The 20767-nt window shown below is 48.6% G+C and overlaps 1 long non-coding RNA gene across 1 annotated transcript; it reads left to right on the top strand.

The window, feature by feature from the left end:
• Positions 1–60: 60 nt before the first annotated feature.
• LOC138685861 (uncharacterized) lies at positions 61–4742 on the top strand. The gene is made up of 3 exons (XR_011325243.1): positions 61–629; positions 3010–3148; positions 4091–4742. It is a non-coding gene; the product is annotated as an uncharacterized lncRNA (long non-coding RNA).
• The last annotated feature ends 16025 nt before the right edge of the window (positions 4743–20767 follow it).

Here is a 20767-nt window from a genome sequence, read left to right as displayed (position 1 = left end):
CGGGAAGGCCGCGCGTGCGCCGGGCCGCGCGTGGGCGGGAGCGCGGAGGGGCGGGGTGGTGGCGCGGCTCCTCGCGCAGAGCGGCCCCGCGCCGGCGGCGGGGTCCTTCGGGCAAGCGCCCTACCCGGCGAGGGGGCGCGAGGGGGCGGGACAGGGGCGCTTCCCGCCCCCGGTGTTCGCAGGGGCCTCGCGGGAGGCGCCTGGCAGTCATTTGCGATTGCTGTTCTGTCGCGACATCCGCGGTTCGAGGGTGGGAGCTTCGAAAGAGGGGGCTTGAAGGCAGGGTTAAAGAAAACTCAGCGCGAGATGTCTTCAAGTTTATTGCGCGTTTACAGGTTTATCGCGATCGAAGCGGCTCCGCCCGCGGCTGGAAGGCCCTTCGGCCCGGCTGCCCCGCAGCCGTTAGCGGCAGGAGGTGCCACGCTGGGGGAGTGCGTTTAGCAAGCGAGGAGGTGCGGAAGGCAAAGCATCGCTTCTGACCTCGGCTGCAACTTCCCTCTTTGCGCACTATTTCCCCCGTTTTTGCTTGAACACGCTTCCCGGCAGTGGCTGGGCTTCCCCCTTCAAGGCATTGACACCCAGTTATGGCAGAAAAGCCTGTGCCCCTGCCCGCCATAAATACTCCCCAGGTAAATAGCGGCACCCTTTTTTTCTTTTTTTATCAGTGGGCAGGAGCTGACAGCGCAGAGTCCAGCGGCCCAAAAGGCCTGGGAGCAGATGCCGAGTGACTCTTCTACAGACTCGAAAAAGAGAAAGAGAAACTGGGATCTGGCAAACACCGGGATCGGCAGCTTTGCCAGTGGGGGTTCAGGTGTGATAGGGCCCATCGCCCCACCATGGCACCTGCAGAAGGGAAGTGCCGCTGCTGCCCCTCTGCAGACCAATGTGTTGGCCCAGGTCCACCTTCGGTGGTGGCGAGGGTCCGTGCGCCCGGCTTTGCCATGTTCTGGGGAGGCAGGGGCCATCCTTCCCTCCCACCGGCTCTATTTGGGCTTACATGTATCTACGCTTGCATATAAAAACGTACGTAATACGTGATTGAATCATTCAGTGTGGCCCTTTACACCAATAATAAGGACACCAAAACATACCCAAACTGCCCCTTATATCCACACCGAGTTGAACTTGCAAACAAGACCAGGGCCCCACTTCCACGAGGAGAGGGGTGCAACAATTGCTGGGGTACTGCCGAACCCCGGTTTAAAGAGACAGATGGGGGGAGACGCAGCCTTGCCTGGGATGGGCAGGGTGGGCTTCATCCTTCCTGGCTGCAGGCACCAAGGCTCAGCCAGGTGCTTGAGGCTCCCCATAGAGTCTGGGGAAAAATGGGCAACCCCCAGGATAAGCCAGTCAGTTCATTTTGGGGCCGCATCTGGATCTGCCCATTTCTGCTTCTCGGCTTTAAAGAAAACCAAAAATGCAAAGACCTAAAGTGCTCCATGAATTTTATATCCAGATCCACTTGATGTGGGAGCATCCCTTTGCACGTTGTACCACCAGATGGGCATCAGGGAAGACGCTCCTCTTCTGTCCCAGATCCACCAGCAGGAAAGTCCTGGATTCACTCCAGGACTTCAGCAAAGTCCTGCTCCTTCTCTCCAGACATTGGTGGGAGTTTGCTGTTACCTTAAATGAAAGAGCAGCCCCACTCCTGTGCTCGGTCTGTTAATTAAAACGCTTTGCTTTAAACACGGTGCTCCATTCTTACAGCTCAGCTCTGCTACCATCCCACATCCAACACCTGCAAGCCAAACACGCAAGCTGGATGATCTCCAGATAGTACCAAAACAATTTTTTTACAGCCGTCCTTTTACAGGGTAATTACAGGCATAACTTACAGGGTAATAAATGGGGATAACTTCTTATCCGCTTGCAGTAAAACTAATTTCAGTGACCTGTCTCACTGCGGTAGAACCAGGAGACAACCCTCCCTTCTTCACTGAGTTTTATGGAAGTAAGGGAAAAATCAAGGCTGAGGACCAATGGTGTCGGTCAGGTTACCACGTCACTTAGGATGGAGGTAACCAGAATCAACCCATCCAAAACTGGCAAATTTTGGTAAAACTCTGGGTGTCCAGAGCTCTGATGGTGTCTTTCTGGGTAGATTGAGGAAATGAAGCTGATGGGGCTGATAGGGTCTGTCTGTCCGTCCGCCCCCAGCAATTCCTTCCGACTCCCTCAGCATCAGCTGAAGGATAGTCAGAGCAGAGGCTGTGCTGCACATATCCATGGCCTTAATTTAAAAAACTTAATTACCCAGGAGCTAGATTAAAATGAGAGAAAGAGGTTTTCCTTGCAGGATGTATGCAAGCTGATGCATACAGCCTCCTGATGCCGCAGCTCCCAAAAACACCAACCGGGGATAGGCGGGGAGTGACATGCCGGCAGCCTGTCTGTCTGCGCCGACATTTCGGATTAAGTAAGTAGCCATAGAAACGCCGACAACAGGAGGCCGAAATGGCCCGAATAAAAAATGAGCTTTTGCTCCCTCTGTGCCTGATGTCACTGTCTCACCCAGGGAGCTCAGCGTCTTCCAGGAACATCGGGCTGGACAGCATCGCGAATGTAAGAGTAAGCAGTAATGGAGAAAAAGGCACCAAATCCAAACTGCCACCTGGTTTTTATGCCTCATACATAAAATTCCTTGTAAATACACCTCATTAATAAAATAAATAAATACAGTAATAGTGATTTCCTTTGGTTTCATCAACCAAAAAGCCAACGCCAATGTGAGAGGCTGCCAAAAGAGCTGGTCCTGTCCTCCCCTTACTCCAGCCCTTCTCCTCATCCCGCTTTTGGCTCAGCACAGGTGGGTTTTGGCTGGGACAGTTGCCTTTTGGATGGGCTTGTTTCTGGCACGCAAGCGGGCGCTGGCAAGGGAAGGTGAAAAAGCCCTTCTGGGTACCCACTATCATCCCTTCATCTCCCTCCCGTTTATTTCTTCCTTAGCTCTCGCTATTAAGTTTCCCACCGAGGACATTTATTTTCCCTCTATACTCTGTTTTTCAGCCACTTCATTTACTGCCAATTAACTGACTTGCCCAGCCTGAGCAGGATCAGCAGATAATGGAAATCTGGGTGTTTATGGGGGAAAAGACACAGTGCAAATGCCAGGGAAATGTGGCCAGGAGGTGCTTGGAAAGCCAAGGTATGAACATTTTAATTTACTGACTAGGCAATAATAGAAAAAAACCTTTTTTTTTTTGTTCTTCTCCAAATAATATAAATAGTAACACAGATGCTTTATGGCCATTACTCCGTTAAGCTGAAAGCTGATGTCCCAGCTAAGTTTCTTTTTTCCCCTGCAAGGTGAAGCAGCATCCCCAGCCCTGTCAGGCAGGGCAGGGGGAGACCCCTTCCCCATCATGCCCAAGCCCTACTTCCCAGGACCCCCCCTGGGGCCATTTCAGAGCAGGGGCTTGAGCCTAATTTGTGGCATAAAGGTAGAGGAGGAACAGCCTGAGGGCTTGGCTCTTCCAGGAGAAAGTCCTGGCCACCCTGGCAGGGCCTGGTGTGCACCCGAGACTGAGAAAATAGGGGTAAAGGTTGCAGCATTTAGTATTTTTCCTAATTTTATAGGTCTGCCCTTCCTCTGAAATGGTCTACTCCCAGCTTTGTTGCCCCGGGTCTTGCACTTCGTAAAAGCACTGTTTAATATTCCTGGATATGTATGTGTGTGTATATATATAAAACCCCATATAATTATATATATTCCATATACATTATATATTTTTCTGTATTATATAAATAGATATATTTTTTATCTGTAATATAAATATACATATACTCCCAGAAGATGCATCTGGGCATTCAGCAAAGCAGACATACTACACACATGGATCCCCAAGGGTGTGTGTATATATATTTCTGCATAAACGTATGTATATATATGTATCATATAAATATGTATTACTTTATATAATTATATATATTACATATATTTTATAGATCTTTATATGATATAAACATATGTATCACATAAATGTGCATCTATAAATAAATATGTAACATATATAAGTCTATAAGATATATAGACTATACATAATTATATATAGTAATTTATTATTTTTTTAAATAATTTTTTTGGCAGGAAGAGACAGTGAATGGCTGGGAAAAAGTAAAAATCACCCTCTCAGGCCCCTTGGCTGGGATGCATGGGGCACGCTCCGCCCGTGCTCCGCTGCCTCCTGTTTGTCTAGTGAGTGCAAACACCCGCCTGACGGATTCCTGGGTTGCTCTGGAGACTGGTTTCCCGTGACCAACGCCCATTTGCAATATTTCTTAAATGAGAAGAGGCTCATCAGCAAGCATCATCGGTCCCAATCCAGTTTTCCCTTCAAACTGCCTCTGCCGGCTGGGGAGCAGCGGAGTTAAAACAATACGTGCTCAGACATAAGCCCGGGAGGATGTAAAGCATTGCATTAACAAATTTAATAGCCCCAAATAGATCAAAGCTTTCAAATCACATACTTAAAAAAATATCCCTCTTGGGCACCAGTTTGTGACCCCAGGACTCCAACATGGGATGCAGAAACCTGCGACTACATTCTTCTGAAATCTTTGCCAAGCGTTTAAAAAGGTATAAAAATCCATGATCTATGGCCAGCAACGTAAGGCTGCTCCAGCATTGAACCAAGTGGAGTTGAGTGAGGGCTGTGCGACCAGGGCATGGGCAGGGAGACCCCTGTAAGTGGGGCTGAGCATCCCAGGCAAACTGTTGAGGTGCTTCAGCCAATTGTTGTGTGGGCTTTTCTTTTTAATTTAAAAAAAAAAAAAAACTAAAATAATTTATTATTTTTTTTTTAATTCTATGGCTTTCTCTCTTTCTTTTACATGTTTAAAGCAAGGACACACAGCACACCTTTGGGGCAATAGCTGAAAGCCACTGGATCAGAAACAAGCCTGGTCGCACCTAAAAATACCCTGTTAATAACTTCAGTGGGGACTGTCTGGAGGTTTTGGGCGCTCCCGCTCAGGGCTGCAGCACTCTTGAATAGTGTTTTTGTAAGGTAGCAAACTGGGAATTCAACAGAGGCGGTGAGGGCAGGGTCTCCTGCTTTGTATGGAGTTCGGTGGTGTTGGGGATGGCTGGAGCTGTTCTGGGGTCACAAGGCAATGGGGGTTATTTTGTCCACAAATAGGCTGGACAAAAGGTCTGGAATAATTCTGCATCTATTTTTAACTCCCTTCTTGCAGTGGCTTTGCATTGCCTGGTGCCTTGTGGCACGTCGGCATGCAAACAGTACGCACCGCACTCCCGATACAAGGCTGTGAGAGGGCTTGGTTTGGAATAACAAAGCCCTTTCAGGTCCGGAGATGTTGGTGTGGCAGGGGGGAAGGCAGGGTTTCTACACGTCCCGTCCCATGAGCTGATTCTCCGCACACTGGAAGTCTATCTGCTGATTTTTTGTAGGAAGTAAAGCCCTCGGGACAAGCCCTTATGGCAAACGACAGACGAGTCTTGTCCTTATCACCACTTGGTCGTCCCCCTTTCACATTTGCCCCTAGGCCTATTCCCACCACTGTAATTAAGGGCAAATCAGGTGTCAACTCGCTCCATTGGACACGGCTGTAGAAATTGTTGGCATGGTGCTCCTCCTTTCGGGGCTGCAAGCCAAGCACTGGAGAGATGGGAGGAAAACAACTCGTTACAGCTGCGGTGGGGTGAGAGCCTTCCCCGTTTTCCCCACATGCTCAAGGCTAGACTCAGGACCTAGATCAGACAAGGTGGCTGTGGCTGGACATCTGTGTGCCCACCCAGAGATCCCAGGTGGGGAGAGCCTCGCAGTGCCGTGCCAGCCTCACCCACCTCCCAGTGTCTGCGCCTACGATCAGGCAGGTCCCCTGCAACCAGGGGCATCGGTAGACCTTGGCGTGGGGAAGTCATGCTGGTGCTGCAGGGGCTGACGTGGGTCTAGAGGTGATGGTAATGCTTTGTGTCCACAAGGGGTGGGGCTGAGCCACTGGATGGTGAGTCTTTCCGATGCTCCCTAGCTGCCCCATTGAGGTTGGATGGGGATGCTAACATCAAAATGTCCTGCTCTGGGCTTGTAGGTGAAGCCAGGAGGGCGAGGAGGCTCTATTGAAGAGGCACTGAGACCGGGCTGTTGGTATTTCCATGCCGGCAACAGAGATGCAACAGGGAAGCAAAACAGAGATGTGATGATCCCTTCAGGTATCAGGATGAGGAGGAGTGGAGGAGGCAGCAACCTCCTTGCCCTGAGTCCACACTTGATGGCTGTAGCTTCTCCCTCCACATCAGCAGACCAGCTCCGGGGGCACAGGAGGTACAGTAAGGAGCACAAACCTCAGCGCTCGTCCAGGATGGGAAATTACACAGCTGCGCTACCAAGCACAGCTCATCCTGGGGCGCCGGGTGGCCTGACCTAGCCCAAGGCTGGGCATGACACCCCATGGGCCAATGCAACGGCCTCTGTGGGGTCACAGTGGCCTCACGGGTCCCCTACAGAATGAGTGATTTTTATCAGCCCTGGTAGCCTTTCGTCACAACCTACAGCTCGTCCTTTCTAATGATAAACCATCCAGGGCCCTGTTTGGGCCCATTGGCTTAATGAGGTCAGCACAGGCACTTTGACTGAAGTCCTAGCCCAGCGGACTAGGACTAGCCCTGCTGGTGACTCCTCCTGTGGGTTTGGTGAAACATCTCAGGAGGATTTTGGCGACTGACTGGCAGCCGGAGGCGAGGGGAGAGACAGGGTTACCCAGTCCTCTCTTGCTCCACCTGACCAAGCGGAGCATGGAGACATGTTTGACTGGCAAGTAATTAGGTCTTAAATGTTGGACCTACAGAAAGAAAAGACATTCACTGGGGCATGGTGAACCTGGCAATGAAAAAACAAATGTGTTGGTTAAGAACAAGACTAAAGGAGTGACTGTAATTTCTCCGGTTTCTCTGCCAATAGTCTGTGGGTTTTTCCTGGTGAGTCATAGATCTGCAGAAGAGCAGAGGCCAGCAAGGACCTCTGGAGCTGGGACCTCTGGAGGTCCCTCCAGAGGTCCCTCCTCCAACCCCTGCTATATCAGGTTGCTCAGGGCCAAGGTTTGCGTCTCCCAGAACAGAGATCTCACAGCCTCACTGGGCTCCAGTGTTGGATCACCCTCACGGAGAACACATTTCTTCCTAATATCCAACTGGCATTTCTCATCTTCCACCTTGTGCCCATTGCCCCTTGTCCTTCCCCTAAGCAACCCCTGAGAGGAGCCTGGCTCCGTCTCCATCTCTGCTATGGCATTTGCCTTTGCTGGTCTTTGTGAGGTTCCTGCCGGACCATTTCTTGGGTCTGAAGTTATCTGGTCTCCTCTCTGGATAGCTGCTATTCTCATTCATGCGGGAGGTACTGAAAGCACTGACACTTTTTAATACAAAATCCCAGATTATGACAACAGGGAATGCCTTCAAGTAGTTAAGAGATATACGCCTAAATACAGTAGTTTATGCTTCATGCAATGAGCTGCACAGAATTTTTTGTGTTTATTTTAAAGATAAGTTGAATTTAAGGTAACATTAGAATTTGAATGAGAAGGGGAATACACAATATTCTCACAGAGGCAGACAGAAGCTGAGGCTTAAGGTGAAACAGAAGGATAATCCTTAGTTATAGGAAAATTTAAGCACGAATTAGAACGGTGAATTTATCTATGCTAAAAAGTCAGTCTCCTATCCCCACCCATCACAAAAAAATAATCTGACTGTATGCTTACTTAACAACTACCTCTGTATGTATTTCTTCCATCTGCAATACCGCATTAACCACACACTGTCAAATTTAAAAAGGAATAAAACAAAACAAATCAAAATCTTAGCTTCCTTCTCGCTGCTGCTGAGTTTCGTAACACACAAAATAATCCTCAAGGTAAATAAGGAAATGAAACACACAGCAAAGACCTATACTACTCATTGTTGAACAATGTGTTTGTCTAGCAGCCCAAATCTGCACAGCAGCCCTGCCCTCCAGCGTACCGGGGACTGTGCCCTGGGCTTCTGCGCCAGCCCCAGCTCTGTACAACTGGCTTCCCACCAAATGTCCCATCTGGAGAGGTGACCTTTTTTTTCCAAATCAGCACATTTTTTTAATGGGTTTTTTTTTTTGCATGGTTATCCAAGCAGCTAGTTTCTGAGGGAGAACGAAGCCTGTGCTCACAAGCCTGTGCGCAGCAGCACAATGGAGTTTGTCCCAGAGAGGGAACAGTGCTCCTTAGCCAATTCCTATCCCTGCAGCACTGCAAAACCAACCCCAGTGTATCCAAGTGACGCTTTTTTCCCCTGAAATGCATAAAATAAATCCATTTGAATTTTATGTCTTGCAATGGCTGTGCCAAGCCAGTACCTTACTGACAGATCACCAGCCTCCTTCCCTGATATGTGCAGGATTATATACACCACTACTGGGGTAAGGAACCAAATGTCACCCATTCTCAAGCATATAGCAAATTCTCCAGGCCATCTGATCTTTTCTGGGCCCCTGTGGTTCGACTGGAGGAAGCGTATCCCATGATGGTGGTGCTGGCAAGCACCTGGGGGATGGAGCAGGCCAAAGGGCCAGTGGTAAGCTCCAGGTTTTCAGCTGGGCCATGTCCTCAGTGCTGCCTTTCAAGGAGCCAGCAAAGAAAAACCCTGGACCCACTGGTTTGCTTTGTATTAGTGGGCTGCAGGTTGGGGTGACAGGATTGGGAAGATCCAACAGAAAGACACGACCGAAGCTGCTGCATCCCACAGATTCATCGGCAACGTGAGGCTTCCCGACAGCTGAATGCCTCTCCACAGCTGCTTCTCATAGACATAACACGTGGTGTAAATACCGCCTTCATGAGGTCATGCTGCTGTAATTTCACAGAGGAGGAATGAGGCATCCTCGTGGAGATTTGGCAGGCTCTTACTGGACCAAAAGTCAGGACGTCCTCAAGCCTGGAGCCACAGCTCAAGTGAGAGTGACCTGCCCCTGGGAGAAATCTGCAAAGAGCTTGTGGTCCCTTTGGGTCCCCAATGTCCCTTCAGGTGCTTATATTTAAGGAGACATAGGAGGAAGGCAAGAAATGCCAGCTGCTAACCCATTTCAAGTAATAGGATTGTTATTGCTGACTTATTGCTTTCATTTTTTTTAGATTTTAAATCTGCTCATTTGGGGCACATTCTCTGAAAATGAAGTCTATAATAGAAAGGAGAAGATCACATATTTATTGCTACAAATGAGCATGTTTGTCATCTCTTCCATCTCTTGCATTTCTAGCCGAGTCATTCACTGCCAGGCAAGCTCCCCGGAGCCCCTGGGACATGCTCGTGAGGATTTTTGTGGTAGGACAGTGACTCCCCACAAAGCCTGCCCTGCTCTTTTACCCCTTCTCCAGTGGAAATGGCTGGATTTCAGCCTTTTAGTTCTTGCCTGCTCCACTCCAGACTTCTCTGCTCCATCTCTGCTGAAACAATCCTGTTTCACAGACTCTCCCTAGAAAGAGCACTTAGTAAATCGTTTTAATTAAGGCCATGTTTGCATCCCTTCCTTAGTTACAGAGGGACAAAAGACTTGAACTAGAACCCCTGCTAAAATGCTTTCTTCACGTTAATATATAGTCATGGAGAAGCCAGACAGAAGGTCAGAAAACAATTTAGTGCCCACACCACCGCATATTTGACACCATAATCTCATTTGGGGGGGCAAAGGCAGAGTCTCAGATGCATTTGGACAACATGTCACAGCTGCTCAGGCTCTGCTGGTGGCAGCACAAATCACCTCAGAGCACTGTCAGCCACCATCTTTTCCACCCAAGCTCGGGGTGGAGAGGGTTAAAATTTGCCCACAGTGCTGTTCTTTAAGTGTTGGATGATAAATCTATTGGGTGATAAATCTGTCTGTTGATTATAAATCACGTTTACTGTGGTTTAGCCATTTTCAAGGAGATGCTTACCAAAGTACAACCCATGCCTTCGGTGAGGTCCTGGAGGCTTCCTGAGGGCAACTGTGGTCCATCCTGGTGGGCCAGGCGGTGGCTGTAGGACACAGCACCAGCAGAGAAGAGGACTGCAGAGCGGCCAGTGAGCAGCCTCACACCACAGAGGGAGTCTCTTCTCCAAACCAAAGCCATACAGGAGGTCTGCAGCAAAAACGGGTGAGACTGAGCCACAGTTGCACCTCGAAACATCTTGAGAAGACATGATGGCACCTCCTCAGAGAAGGGATTTTTCCATTTCTTGATCAGAAATAGTGACGCCAAGGCTTGTGAGTCCCTCCCATGCTTGTCTGGGCTGCCTGCATGCTGGGCAGCAAGGGAGGGGATGACATCTGCACCCTGTTTGCCGAGTGGCATCATGTCCTGGGAGGGCATCAGCACTGCTGGAGGAGGCTTGGAGGGGAGTGGTGCAATATTTTTCCCACTAATCATTTACCGCACAGCTATGTTTTCTTTGACAGAAGTGGATAGTCCCGGTGCACACAAGTTTTGGTTTTCCACAGCGCTCCTGAGTGACTTGCTGCCTAACACAGCACGTGAGTAAGTAAGTGGCACTAAAACCCAGCCACAAATTAGGTTTGCGCTCCAGTCTGCATCCTCCTTGGTGGGGGAAGCCTGTCTTAGGCAGATCTTCCTCATCTGGCTGCAACAGACCTCTGGCAGCTTGTAGGAAGCATTGCAAGAGGCTTCTCTAAAGCCATGCACGCTTCTGTCACCCAAATTTGGGAGTGGATGTCCACGAGGAAGTTCTTATGGAGGCTGTATTTGCAGGGGGAGCAACAAGGGCTAAATCCCGAGATCCCAGCTAAGTTTCTTACCCAGCAGTGAAATTGTGCTTTGACTGCAGCCGTGAAGAATGAAACATCATAAACATAAAGCCAGACCTTTCTGTCCCCGGTACATTTTCATGTGGGGTCCTAAAATTTTCAATCCTGATCAAGTTGCTACTGGGGTAGGCACACAACAAGCCCAGAAGTATTCCCTGCCCCAAAAAGCCCCTCGTCAAGGGAAGCACAGTGAGTGATTCCTAAGGGCCTCAGAAATAGAGAGCAGGATAGGAAACCCAGTCTCTGAATGTGTGACTTCTGGACAAGATGGGGCCAGTGAGCAGCCTGAGCGAACAACCTCATGCCAGGCAGCAGAGAGACCCACAGCTACTGAAGGACAGGAGACCTGAGGTGTCTCCGCTGCCTTGGGCTACACTTATTACTGGGAGCATATAATGCCATGTGCTCCAGGAGCAGTATTTTGCCCCATCAACAGCTGCTAAGAGCCAACAGCATTTCTTATTCTGCATTTGGGTTCTGATCATACGAAAACTGGTACTTCAAAGCCAGGCTTCCCACCTCAGCCACACCTGATCTGTCCAAGAGCATTTTCCTGGGGTTTTTTTGCCCTAGTTTCCTTAAGCTATGGGATGAAACACAAGTGAGTTTAATCTTCTACTACCTGACTTTGCTGGAGAAATCCAGAAACACCCAGAAATGTTTTACAAGCTTATCAAGGGCAATAAATGTTCTCTGCTTGAGTGAAGGGGATTTCACAAGAGTTTGGCTATACTGGTGGAGGACTAGCTCTACAACACAGGCAGTTTCTCCCTTCTGGGTCCCTGAGCTTTATCCATAGCTGTGGGAAACGACCTCACATGCCACCAAGATCAGGCTGCAGAGAGACTGCAATGGGACCGCGGCATCGCAGGGTAGTGAGGAGCAGGCAGGAGCGAGAGGCTCTCACTGAATATAAATTGCATGGAGGAGCCAAATCCTGCAGCTTTCAGTAAAAAAAGCTTGGAAACCAATTCATTAGGAAGGGCAAACAGCAGGGGTTGTGGGGTTGCCAGCTGGAAGCCTCAAATAAGGAAAGCAACAAGTTGATTTACTGTGATGGTGAACATGCTGGGCCACATTCCTGTGTTAGCAGTGAGGGGATGATGCTGTTGTCTTTGTCAGCTGCACAGATTTGACCTGGTGCTGGGCCAGGCAGCACCTGAAAGTGCTCTATACAGGCTATATGCATAGTATGACCAAGCTAGCCTGACCTTTGGCATCTCTTGTCTCTGCATCGCCACACTGGGCTTTAAGGTGGGCTTGCCATTCGGGAAGTTTGGGACTGAAAAGGAAGTGAAAAAAATACGGGATTTTTTCATTTAAAGGGAAATAGGCTGAAAAAATCAAGACCAGAAAGTTGCATGGCTATGCGAGAGGTTAAACTGGCAGCTGCTACCTCTCCAGGGGACGTGCCATCTTTGCTCAGTGCTGTTCCTGCCAAGTCTGGAGCTCCAGGGGCTGCCCATGTCCCACCGGCTCCTCGGCTGGTGGCACCTCCGCTCAGCTCAGCGCAGGTGCCAGCTTGTCCTCCTTGCCCTCTGTCCCCAGAGGCAGTGCAAAGGTGGCTCCGCTCCAGCGGCTGCACGGCATGGCCAAACCCTGCCTCCGGCTGCAGAGCCACCACCCTGCTTCGTCACAGCCGCCGGCTCCCTCCTTGCAGATGGCTCGCCCTTTGCCCGCTCCGATCACATGGGAACGCAGTGGGGTGCTCTGGTCCCCCACCCTGCAAGGATCCACATGCCAGATCCTTTGGAGAACTCCTCCCTGAGGTAGAGAGGTCCCAAAAGCCGGCATGGCAAAACAAGAGCTGGTTAAAGCAGCCTGCGGGGCTGGTGGAGCACCACCCCATGCTCCTGTTTGGCCAGGGTCCCTCTTTTAGGGGTTTCCCATGAGGACTGCAGTTATTACAGCAAGCATATTATTTATGGGAAGTGAGAGCATGCAGCCCCTGCAAGCCCCCCGCAGCCCCACACAGTCCCCCACGGATGTTTTACATGGTGCTGCAGGATCGATGCTGCAACGTCTGCACTGCAGGGCTGAGCACAGCAACGTCTTTGCAGCTACGGACCTTTTTTTACCTGCTCAGCACAGGGCCCAGCAGCAGAGGACCTTGTAACAGGCGTTAAAATGCTAAATACCCAAGTGACCAACACCTTGAGGATTTGCTGTACTTCATCAGCTTCTTGGGCCTCTCCCAGCATCTCCATCAGCACGTGTTGGTTGCAACCCTGTGGGACAGCAGATCTCACCCATTCGGCTGGGGGGTGGGGACACAAAGCCACACAGCTGGGAACACAACAGCTTGTCAGGAAGCAAGCACAGGACTTTTTTCCTGGAGACAGAAGTTTCATGAGATCAGCTCATGAATTCAGCTCAAGGCGCAGAGCAACTTTTGCCTTTTTGAGAGGCCTGGAGGATTGGAAGCTCCCACAAACTTTAATGAGATACTTCTGCAAAACCATTAGTAGAAGTTGTTGAAAAGCCAATTATAGCCATTTATGGGGACTTAAGAAACTCCAGCAGCTATTCACCCAATAAAAGCTGGCAAAGCAGCCTTCCCTTCAAATTTTGTAGTCCCCTTTGTCAAGAACTTCCTCCTTTCTCTTGTCAGGTTTTAATCAAATTTGCCCAGGATGGGTGTATTTTCCTTCCCAAGCCACTTCTCCGTGGATCAGCCTGGAGCTGGATTCAGCTGGGCAGGGAGCGTGGATCACCAACTGAGCACAGGGCACTGGGCACCGTGGTTCCCCAGGGAAAACTCAGCAAACCAAGATCTCACCTGATGTGTCCCAAAGGGTGATGTTAACAGGTGGCCTTCAGAAAGCTTGACCACTCAGCGATTGGATCTTTTAAAACTGATTTAGAGAGACTCCTCATCTGGTCAGAAGAGAGGCGAATATGGCTTTTGAACACATCGAATGGCTTTTTAATACTGTTAATGAAACCTAGGGAGAGGGTAAATTTCTTAGCTGCTCGGCTCTGCTGTAAAGAAGAAAGGCACAATACATCTCAGCCTTTCCCAGATAAGGGAGCAACTCTACAATGTCACCCTTCACCTTCAGGTTTTGTCTACAGGGCTGAGTCATTACTGCAGCTAATTAGAGACTTCAAGCTGATTATGAGGATTGCAGTAAATGGAGTTACAAAATCTCTTGGCCTGATACTCCTTAATACAAAAGCCACTTTACACTGACCTGGTCTTAAAATACCCCAGGATGAAATAAAGTGCTCTTAGAGCAAATGGGATGAGTCCATCTGCATTTGGAGGGACCAGCACACATTACAGACCATCAGCATCCGAGGCTGATGGGACTCTCAAAGGCCCCATCTGCCCCCAGGTGAGATGAAAGCATCTTTCTGTTCACAGAGAGTCAGGTCTTTCACAATAAATAAAAATAAGAAAATATAGTCAGGCAACTACCTGAAGAGCTGACTGATATTGATCCAATAAAAAGCAAAACAAAATCTTGTCAAGTCCATTTGCGGGTGCCTCTAGGGGTATCTTAAGACTTTAACAAGTCAGACCCTCCGGGTCGATTCTGCCAGCACTTCCATGGCCAGACACTCCCTAAATTTTAGGCATATTTTAAACTTGATACAAACCTGAAAAGTGGAGCTCAACTTTTCCATATCAGTGATACAGAGAAAGGAAGAGAGCTTCCTACATTGTTTTAAAATAACTCAAAGTGATAGATATCAGCCCACAGTCCAGAGAACAAGTTTTGAACCAAAAGCCCCAGGATTCACAACGGTCATGTGGCCTGGAGGTGACTGTTTGGGGACAAGGTGCCAGTGCTTGCCCCAGACAGGGCAGAACCACCCTCTGCAAAATGGAGAGGACCCTGCCAGCCCCAGCAGCCCAAGAACTGCTCCATCCCCACCTGTAAGGTCCTCCCAGAAGCCACCAGTGGTGCATCCCAGGGTGGAGGACCACACACACATGGCCATGATCTTGGCAGAGGAAGGAAGTTGCAAAGGGAAGCCTTATCTTTGGACTAAATACAGCTCCAAAAATATGACAATAGTCATGAGACCCATGACCCCAGTCACCCGGTGTAAGGTTACTGCCACGGTGACATTTGGAATACAGCATCATCTATCACGGCTTTGAGTCAGCAGATAGGTGCAGCCAAGGGTTAAGGTTTCCCTGTGAGTAAAATAATGCAGTAAAAGCATTTTGCTGGTGAGCGTGCTCCATCCAAACCCAGCAGCTCCCAGAGTCTGTTTAGCTCATGAGTTTGCACTCACGGGAGCAACACCTCTGTTCACCCTAGGCACCTCAAGGTCCAGCATTGGAGTGCGCAAGGGAGTTTATGCAGAGAAGCCAAAATACAACAGGTTCCCTCCCACTCACTTCCCAGGGCAGATCAGCCCTCTCATGTGCAGAGGCAGCCCTGCTGCTTGAAGGTAACCTGTGATAAGTAAAAGAACGTGAAAATCCAGCCAAACCAGTATGCCCAGCTGGTGGTATTGGGGAGAACAGCTAGACCCTGGCTGGTGGAAACTTGGACTCCCTCTCCTTCAGCCCAGCCATCCTGCCCTTCCCCAGCACCAGTGCTTCGGGCAAGGGGGAGCACAGAAAACGTCTGCAGTCACCTTTTCTCATTAGCAGATTAGAGATCTTAGGAAGGACCTTTCCCCTGCAATGGGAGGTTTTGCTGGGGAATAGGTAGGAGCTGTGGGATAACAGTGGCAGCCCCATACCTAGTGGGTTAGTGGGGGGGCTGGGATCAGTGTGAATCCCTCCACCAAAAAAACTAGAGCTTGGATTGCTGCCACGGCTCTTTTAGGAGAAATTATGGGTTGGGTAGGAAGAAGAACTGAGAAGCAACCTGTGTCTGCATGGGGAATAGATACTAGTGTATAAATAAATATATGATGTATGTATATATATATAAGCATTTTCTGATTTAAAGAAAAATACATGTTTACATGGCTTTGTGATCTCATATTAAAACAAATACATTTCTTTATGTCCTGAAAGATTTCTTTATGTCCTGAAACCTTCCTGCTGCCCTCACCTGTCTAAATGTCTGATCCAGAAAAGATGCTGCGCTGGGATACAGAGAGGCAGAGTGGGGCAAAGGACTGGCACAGCTGGAGCTCGAAACATTTTTGGATCACATCCTGATTGCAGCCGATATAAAAAAAGCACATTGACAGACCTTCCTGTGATCACTTCAGTGGCATTTGGTTTCCTACTTTCTCTCATTCTTCCCTCACTTTTCCTTCTAGAACTCCTCTCTGCAGACATTTTCCACTCTTATCCTGCTTTTTCCCCAACCACTGTCTTCTGCCATGATGTTTCTTTTCCCGCTTTCCTTCTCTGTTTCCCCCAGGTAGCTCCACCCTTTTCAGCTGCAATGCCTCTTCCCTCTCTGCTTCCTCTGGACCAGATAGGAGGAGAGTCCTGAACCCATCCCTTGTCCCAGATGCCAGAGGAGCATTTTGGACCATGAGCAGCTCAGGAGGCATTTCCAGACATGTTGTAGCTTTGCTACAAAGGCTGTCCTTAGCAAGCTGGACCTCAGCTCAGGAGATCTGCTTCCCTGCTTTATGAACAGCAGTGTGCTTGGCTTTCAATGCCAACCCTCTTGCATCAGTGCGTGGGCTGTGGTCTCTGTGTTTGCCACAGCTATAGTCCTCTGGGAAGCACAGTGTTTTGGGGAAGAGCAGAAAAGTCTCCCTTGTTGTCCTTGTGCTGGCTGGATTACACTACACAGAGGACAGAAGCTACACCAGCCTCTGCAGCAGGGCAGCTGCAAGGTCAGAGGAATACCAGAGATGCAAAGTTGCCATCTAAATTCAAATCCATGCTTTTCCCATGCATGGGATGCTTAGAGCCTTATTTGAGGTTTCTTCTAAGATAAGGACCCAGCTGCTTATTTCTGATCCAGCTTCTTCGATGGTCAGGAGGGTTTAGATGGTTTGGAGACTCTGCACCAAACCAGAACCAGAGACATCTAGCAATTTGTGAGTTAGCAAGCAGAAAACATGGAAACAGAATTTAAAATATCAGGGCTGTATCTGCCACTGTTGTAAATGCTGCAGTTCTGCTTGATTATGTCAGCAGCACAGGGTATGGATCAGCCATGACTTCATCCCAACCCTTCAGAGTGTCCCAGTCCACAGCTTGGCTGGTGACCTTCCTCCAAGGCTTGGACACGGTTGGGGGGCAAGGGAGTTTAGGAGTGTGGGTAACAACCTGCTCTTTGCCACTTGGCCCCCAGTGCCAACAACACGTCTCAAATGCATGTTCCCATCTTGGACAGGACAGTTATGAAGCTGTGTCTAACAAAAGCCTTAAGAAAAAAGAGCTACAGAAATGTTCCAGCAGCTTCATGTTACCCAAAGGGAAGAGATGTGGGCTGCCAGCTCCCTCACTAAGAAAATGTGTTTGCGGAAGGAACCGCTCCATCAGCCCAGTCTAGACCCAGAATCCCAGGGGGGAAAGGTCCAAAACCTCTACCCTGGACTCACAGCCTGATTTTACACCAGCATGTACTAACACTTACTGCATAGGTGGCCAGGGATGTTCCCAAGTGTGGGGTCTTGATCACCTCTGTGGGTAAATAGTTAGCACAGCCCCAACAGTTTTGGCCAAGCCAACCAGCCCTGTCCCAAACCATTCCCCAGCACCTCTTCTAGCTCTGCAATGGGCAAACAGGTGGCTGAGCAGAGTGGGCATCTTGCCTGCAGAAAAGGTCTCTGGTGCCCTTGGTGGGGACACCTAAAAGAGAAAGGCAGACCTGACCAGGACTGCCATAGAGAGAGAAATGTGCTTTAAAAATACTCACCTGCAAGTGCCAAGGCGGAGCAGAAGCAAAGTGAGAAAACAGGCATTTTTCTCTGTGGTTCATTTGTACGTTTGCATCTGCTCCCGCAAATGCACCAGCACCTGACTGAGCCACTACGGAGGAGCCAGTGTGGAGGAAAACCAAGCAAAACACTGCCCTAATAAACCTTGTATATAGCAGAGCTGCCACTATGAATGCACATAAATAACAGTAAACCAGCATGGAAAAAATATCTATGGTTGCTAGGCAAATTAATGTTCCAGCATAAACAGCAAATAAATTAGCTCAGGGTGCACACACAGCAGCACAGATTTGCGGGGGCATGGGATGCTTAAGAGCTAAATGCTGGACAAGGCAGTAATGCTTGGTGGGAAGGGAAGTTAATGCCCTGTTGTTAGAAAACCTGGGCTGGGGGGGAGTGGTGCTGGCTAGGGAGGAGTTTGGCAGTGCATCGTTCCCATTAAATCTTTCCCGTATTTGTTCTGGGGGGAGCTCTGGCTAGCTGAGCTTCTCTGTACCTTTTTTCAAGCACGTAATAAGGTAATGGCTTGTAATTCCTCGTGCACGGCTTTCCATGTCTTCCAGGTTGATCCAGCACTCCCATTTTGCTCTCCTGGGGCAGACCCCGGCCATGTCTCCCATGACATTTTGAGGCCAAGCTGGTCACACGACGAGATGCTTACAAGGCACCAAAAATAGCAGGGGCTATTGAAAAGGCAGCTCTGCGCAGGGAAGGCTGCCGACGGACCTCAGGAAGGAAGGGAAAGTCACATTACAATCCCTGCATTGATAGCACCGCACGCTGAGTGTGCTTTTCATCTCTCACTGCTGCAGAGAGAGACGGGGAGGGTTATTGAGCCATTCCTCATCCCGGTCCTGCTGGCTCCAGCGGCGTTGGTCTTCTTGTACCCCTTTCAGATGGGGAGGAGAAGCCAATTCTGTGCTTTTTCTCCCTTAAAAATACATCCTTGTTGGACTCAGCAGCATGCTAGGACTTCAGTGGAATATTTTCAGTGGCTGTGAGTCATCCTGTGGTTAAATAATAAACACAGCAATAAAACACTAGTACATTTTTCTAGTACAGGAGACAGAGCGTCTATTATCATCAGTTCTTAAGAAGTGCTATTCTTATATGCGGTCCCTGTCCTCCTTTTTTATCCAGTTGTCTGTTCCCCAAATGCTTTATTAGGAGCAGATGCTAATATATGTCATTAATTCTTACCACATATTGTTCTTTTGATATTCAGCAGTTGTCAACTTTTTGTGAAGTCTTGTTATAGAGAAATTAAAATTAGATGGCCAGTGCTATTCAGTTAGAGATTTATTTCCTAATCCTCCGAACAAGGGTAGAAGCAAGCAACTTTATCATATGAGCAACTACTTGGACTGAACCTGTGTTCTGCTGTAAAAGTGAATCCTTTGTAATTAATTCTGTCCTTAAGCATTTACCATCTAAGTGGTAAGTAGCATAACGCAAGGAAAAAATCTGAACACCAAGAGGAATTTAAATTTTAAAATGTTGTAGTTTTAAAACTCTTCATTGCTTCTCTGAATTGTATGTTTCCTACCAATAATTCTACCAGGAATTTTTCCTGCTAAATACAATATTTTTTCCAAGACTGGCTTGTAAATCCAGGCTATAATGAGACCCACTGAGAGATCTGCCATTTCCATGGGAAAGTAGGGGGCTAAGAATGTCCAGATTTAGAAGTACTCATAGAAGACTGCCCAGACACTAACCAAAATCTGCTCTGCCGAGGGGCACATCCAGCTTGTATTAGAGAACTGAGCTCTGCTGCTGAGGAGCAGCAATTCCTGCAAAGGTAAATGAACCTGTCTGTGGTGTCCTGGGTGCCGGTTCAATGAAAGCACATGTGTTTGGCTATGCAAAGACAGAATTTGGCCTTCCACTACCATCACATGAAAAATTATTTTAATATGATAAATGTGGTGATGCAAAACCCAGCTGGAGCGTGACTTGTGTTTAATTTTCCTAGTATAACTCAGGAAACCTCTATCCACAAGGCTCCACGTGACTTTTTTCATTAACCTGTACAGCATGTACCAAGCCCCCTGTCTTTAAGGTGACATTTCAAACCCTGGTAGAGGAGGGACAGTTGTCAGGGCTATGATTAAAATAGATCCTTGTTTGTTGGTGTGACTTTTACTCAGCTCCTGGGAGATGTGGCAGTGTTGTGGTTTAACCCCAGCCAACAACTAAGCACCACACAGCTGCTTGCTCACTCCCCCCCAACCCACTGGGATGGGGGACAGAATTGGAAAAAAAAGTAAAACTCACGGGTTGAGATAAAGACAGTTTAATAGGACAGAAAGGAAGAAAATAATAATGATAATAATAATAAAATGACAATAATAATAATAAAAGGATTGGAATATACAAAACAAGTGATGCACAATGCAGTTGCTCACCACTCGCTGACTGATGCCCAGTTAGTTCCTGAGCAGCGATCCCCTCAGGCCAACTCCCCCCAGTTTATATACTGGGCATGACGTCACATAGTATGGAATATCCCTTGGGCCAATTTAGGTCAGCTGTCCTGGCTGTGTCCCCTCCCAACTTCTTGTGCCCCTCCAGCTTTCTTGCTGGCTGGGCACGAGAAGCTGAAAAATCCTTTACTTAGTCCAAACACTACTTGGCAACAACTGAAAACATCAGTGTGTTATCAACATACTTCTGGTACTGAACCAGAAACATAACACTATACCAGCTACTAGAAAGAAAATTAACTATCCCAGCTGAAACCAGGACAGGCAGTGAGCCCTGCCACCACTCCCAGAATAAGATATGCCCCAGATGGATGTGCACATAACATCCCACTGAATGCTGTTAGCTCCCAGCCTGCCCTTGCTTGCACCCACCCTAGCTGGGCTAGTGATCGCCTCCGACTACCTTTCCACCACACAGGCATGAGGACACCTGAGCTGCATGCAAGAGTCTCAGACGGGTTGGCACAGTCCTTCTACCTGCCGGGGAGCAAACCCAAAGATCTCCTCATACCACCTAAGACAAAGCACGGTGATTTTGCGGGAGAGTCAATAATTGGAGGTCCTAAGGCTGCATTTGCTTGTGCTTATGCAGTTCAATGATTTTTGGGGGACTGCAAGGGTTTGTAAGAAACCTTGAGGGTTGATGTCCCATAGCACTTCCATCACTTC

Source organism: Haliaeetus albicilla, chromosome 7, assembly GCF_947461875.1.
Source record: "Haliaeetus albicilla chromosome 7, bHalAlb1.1, whole genome shotgun sequence".
NCBI lineage: Eukaryota > Metazoa > Chordata > Aves > Accipitriformes > Accipitridae > Haliaeetus > Haliaeetus albicilla.
The sequence above is the reverse complement of the archived record's forward strand: the minus strand, read 5'-3'. Positions and strand labels throughout refer to the sequence as shown.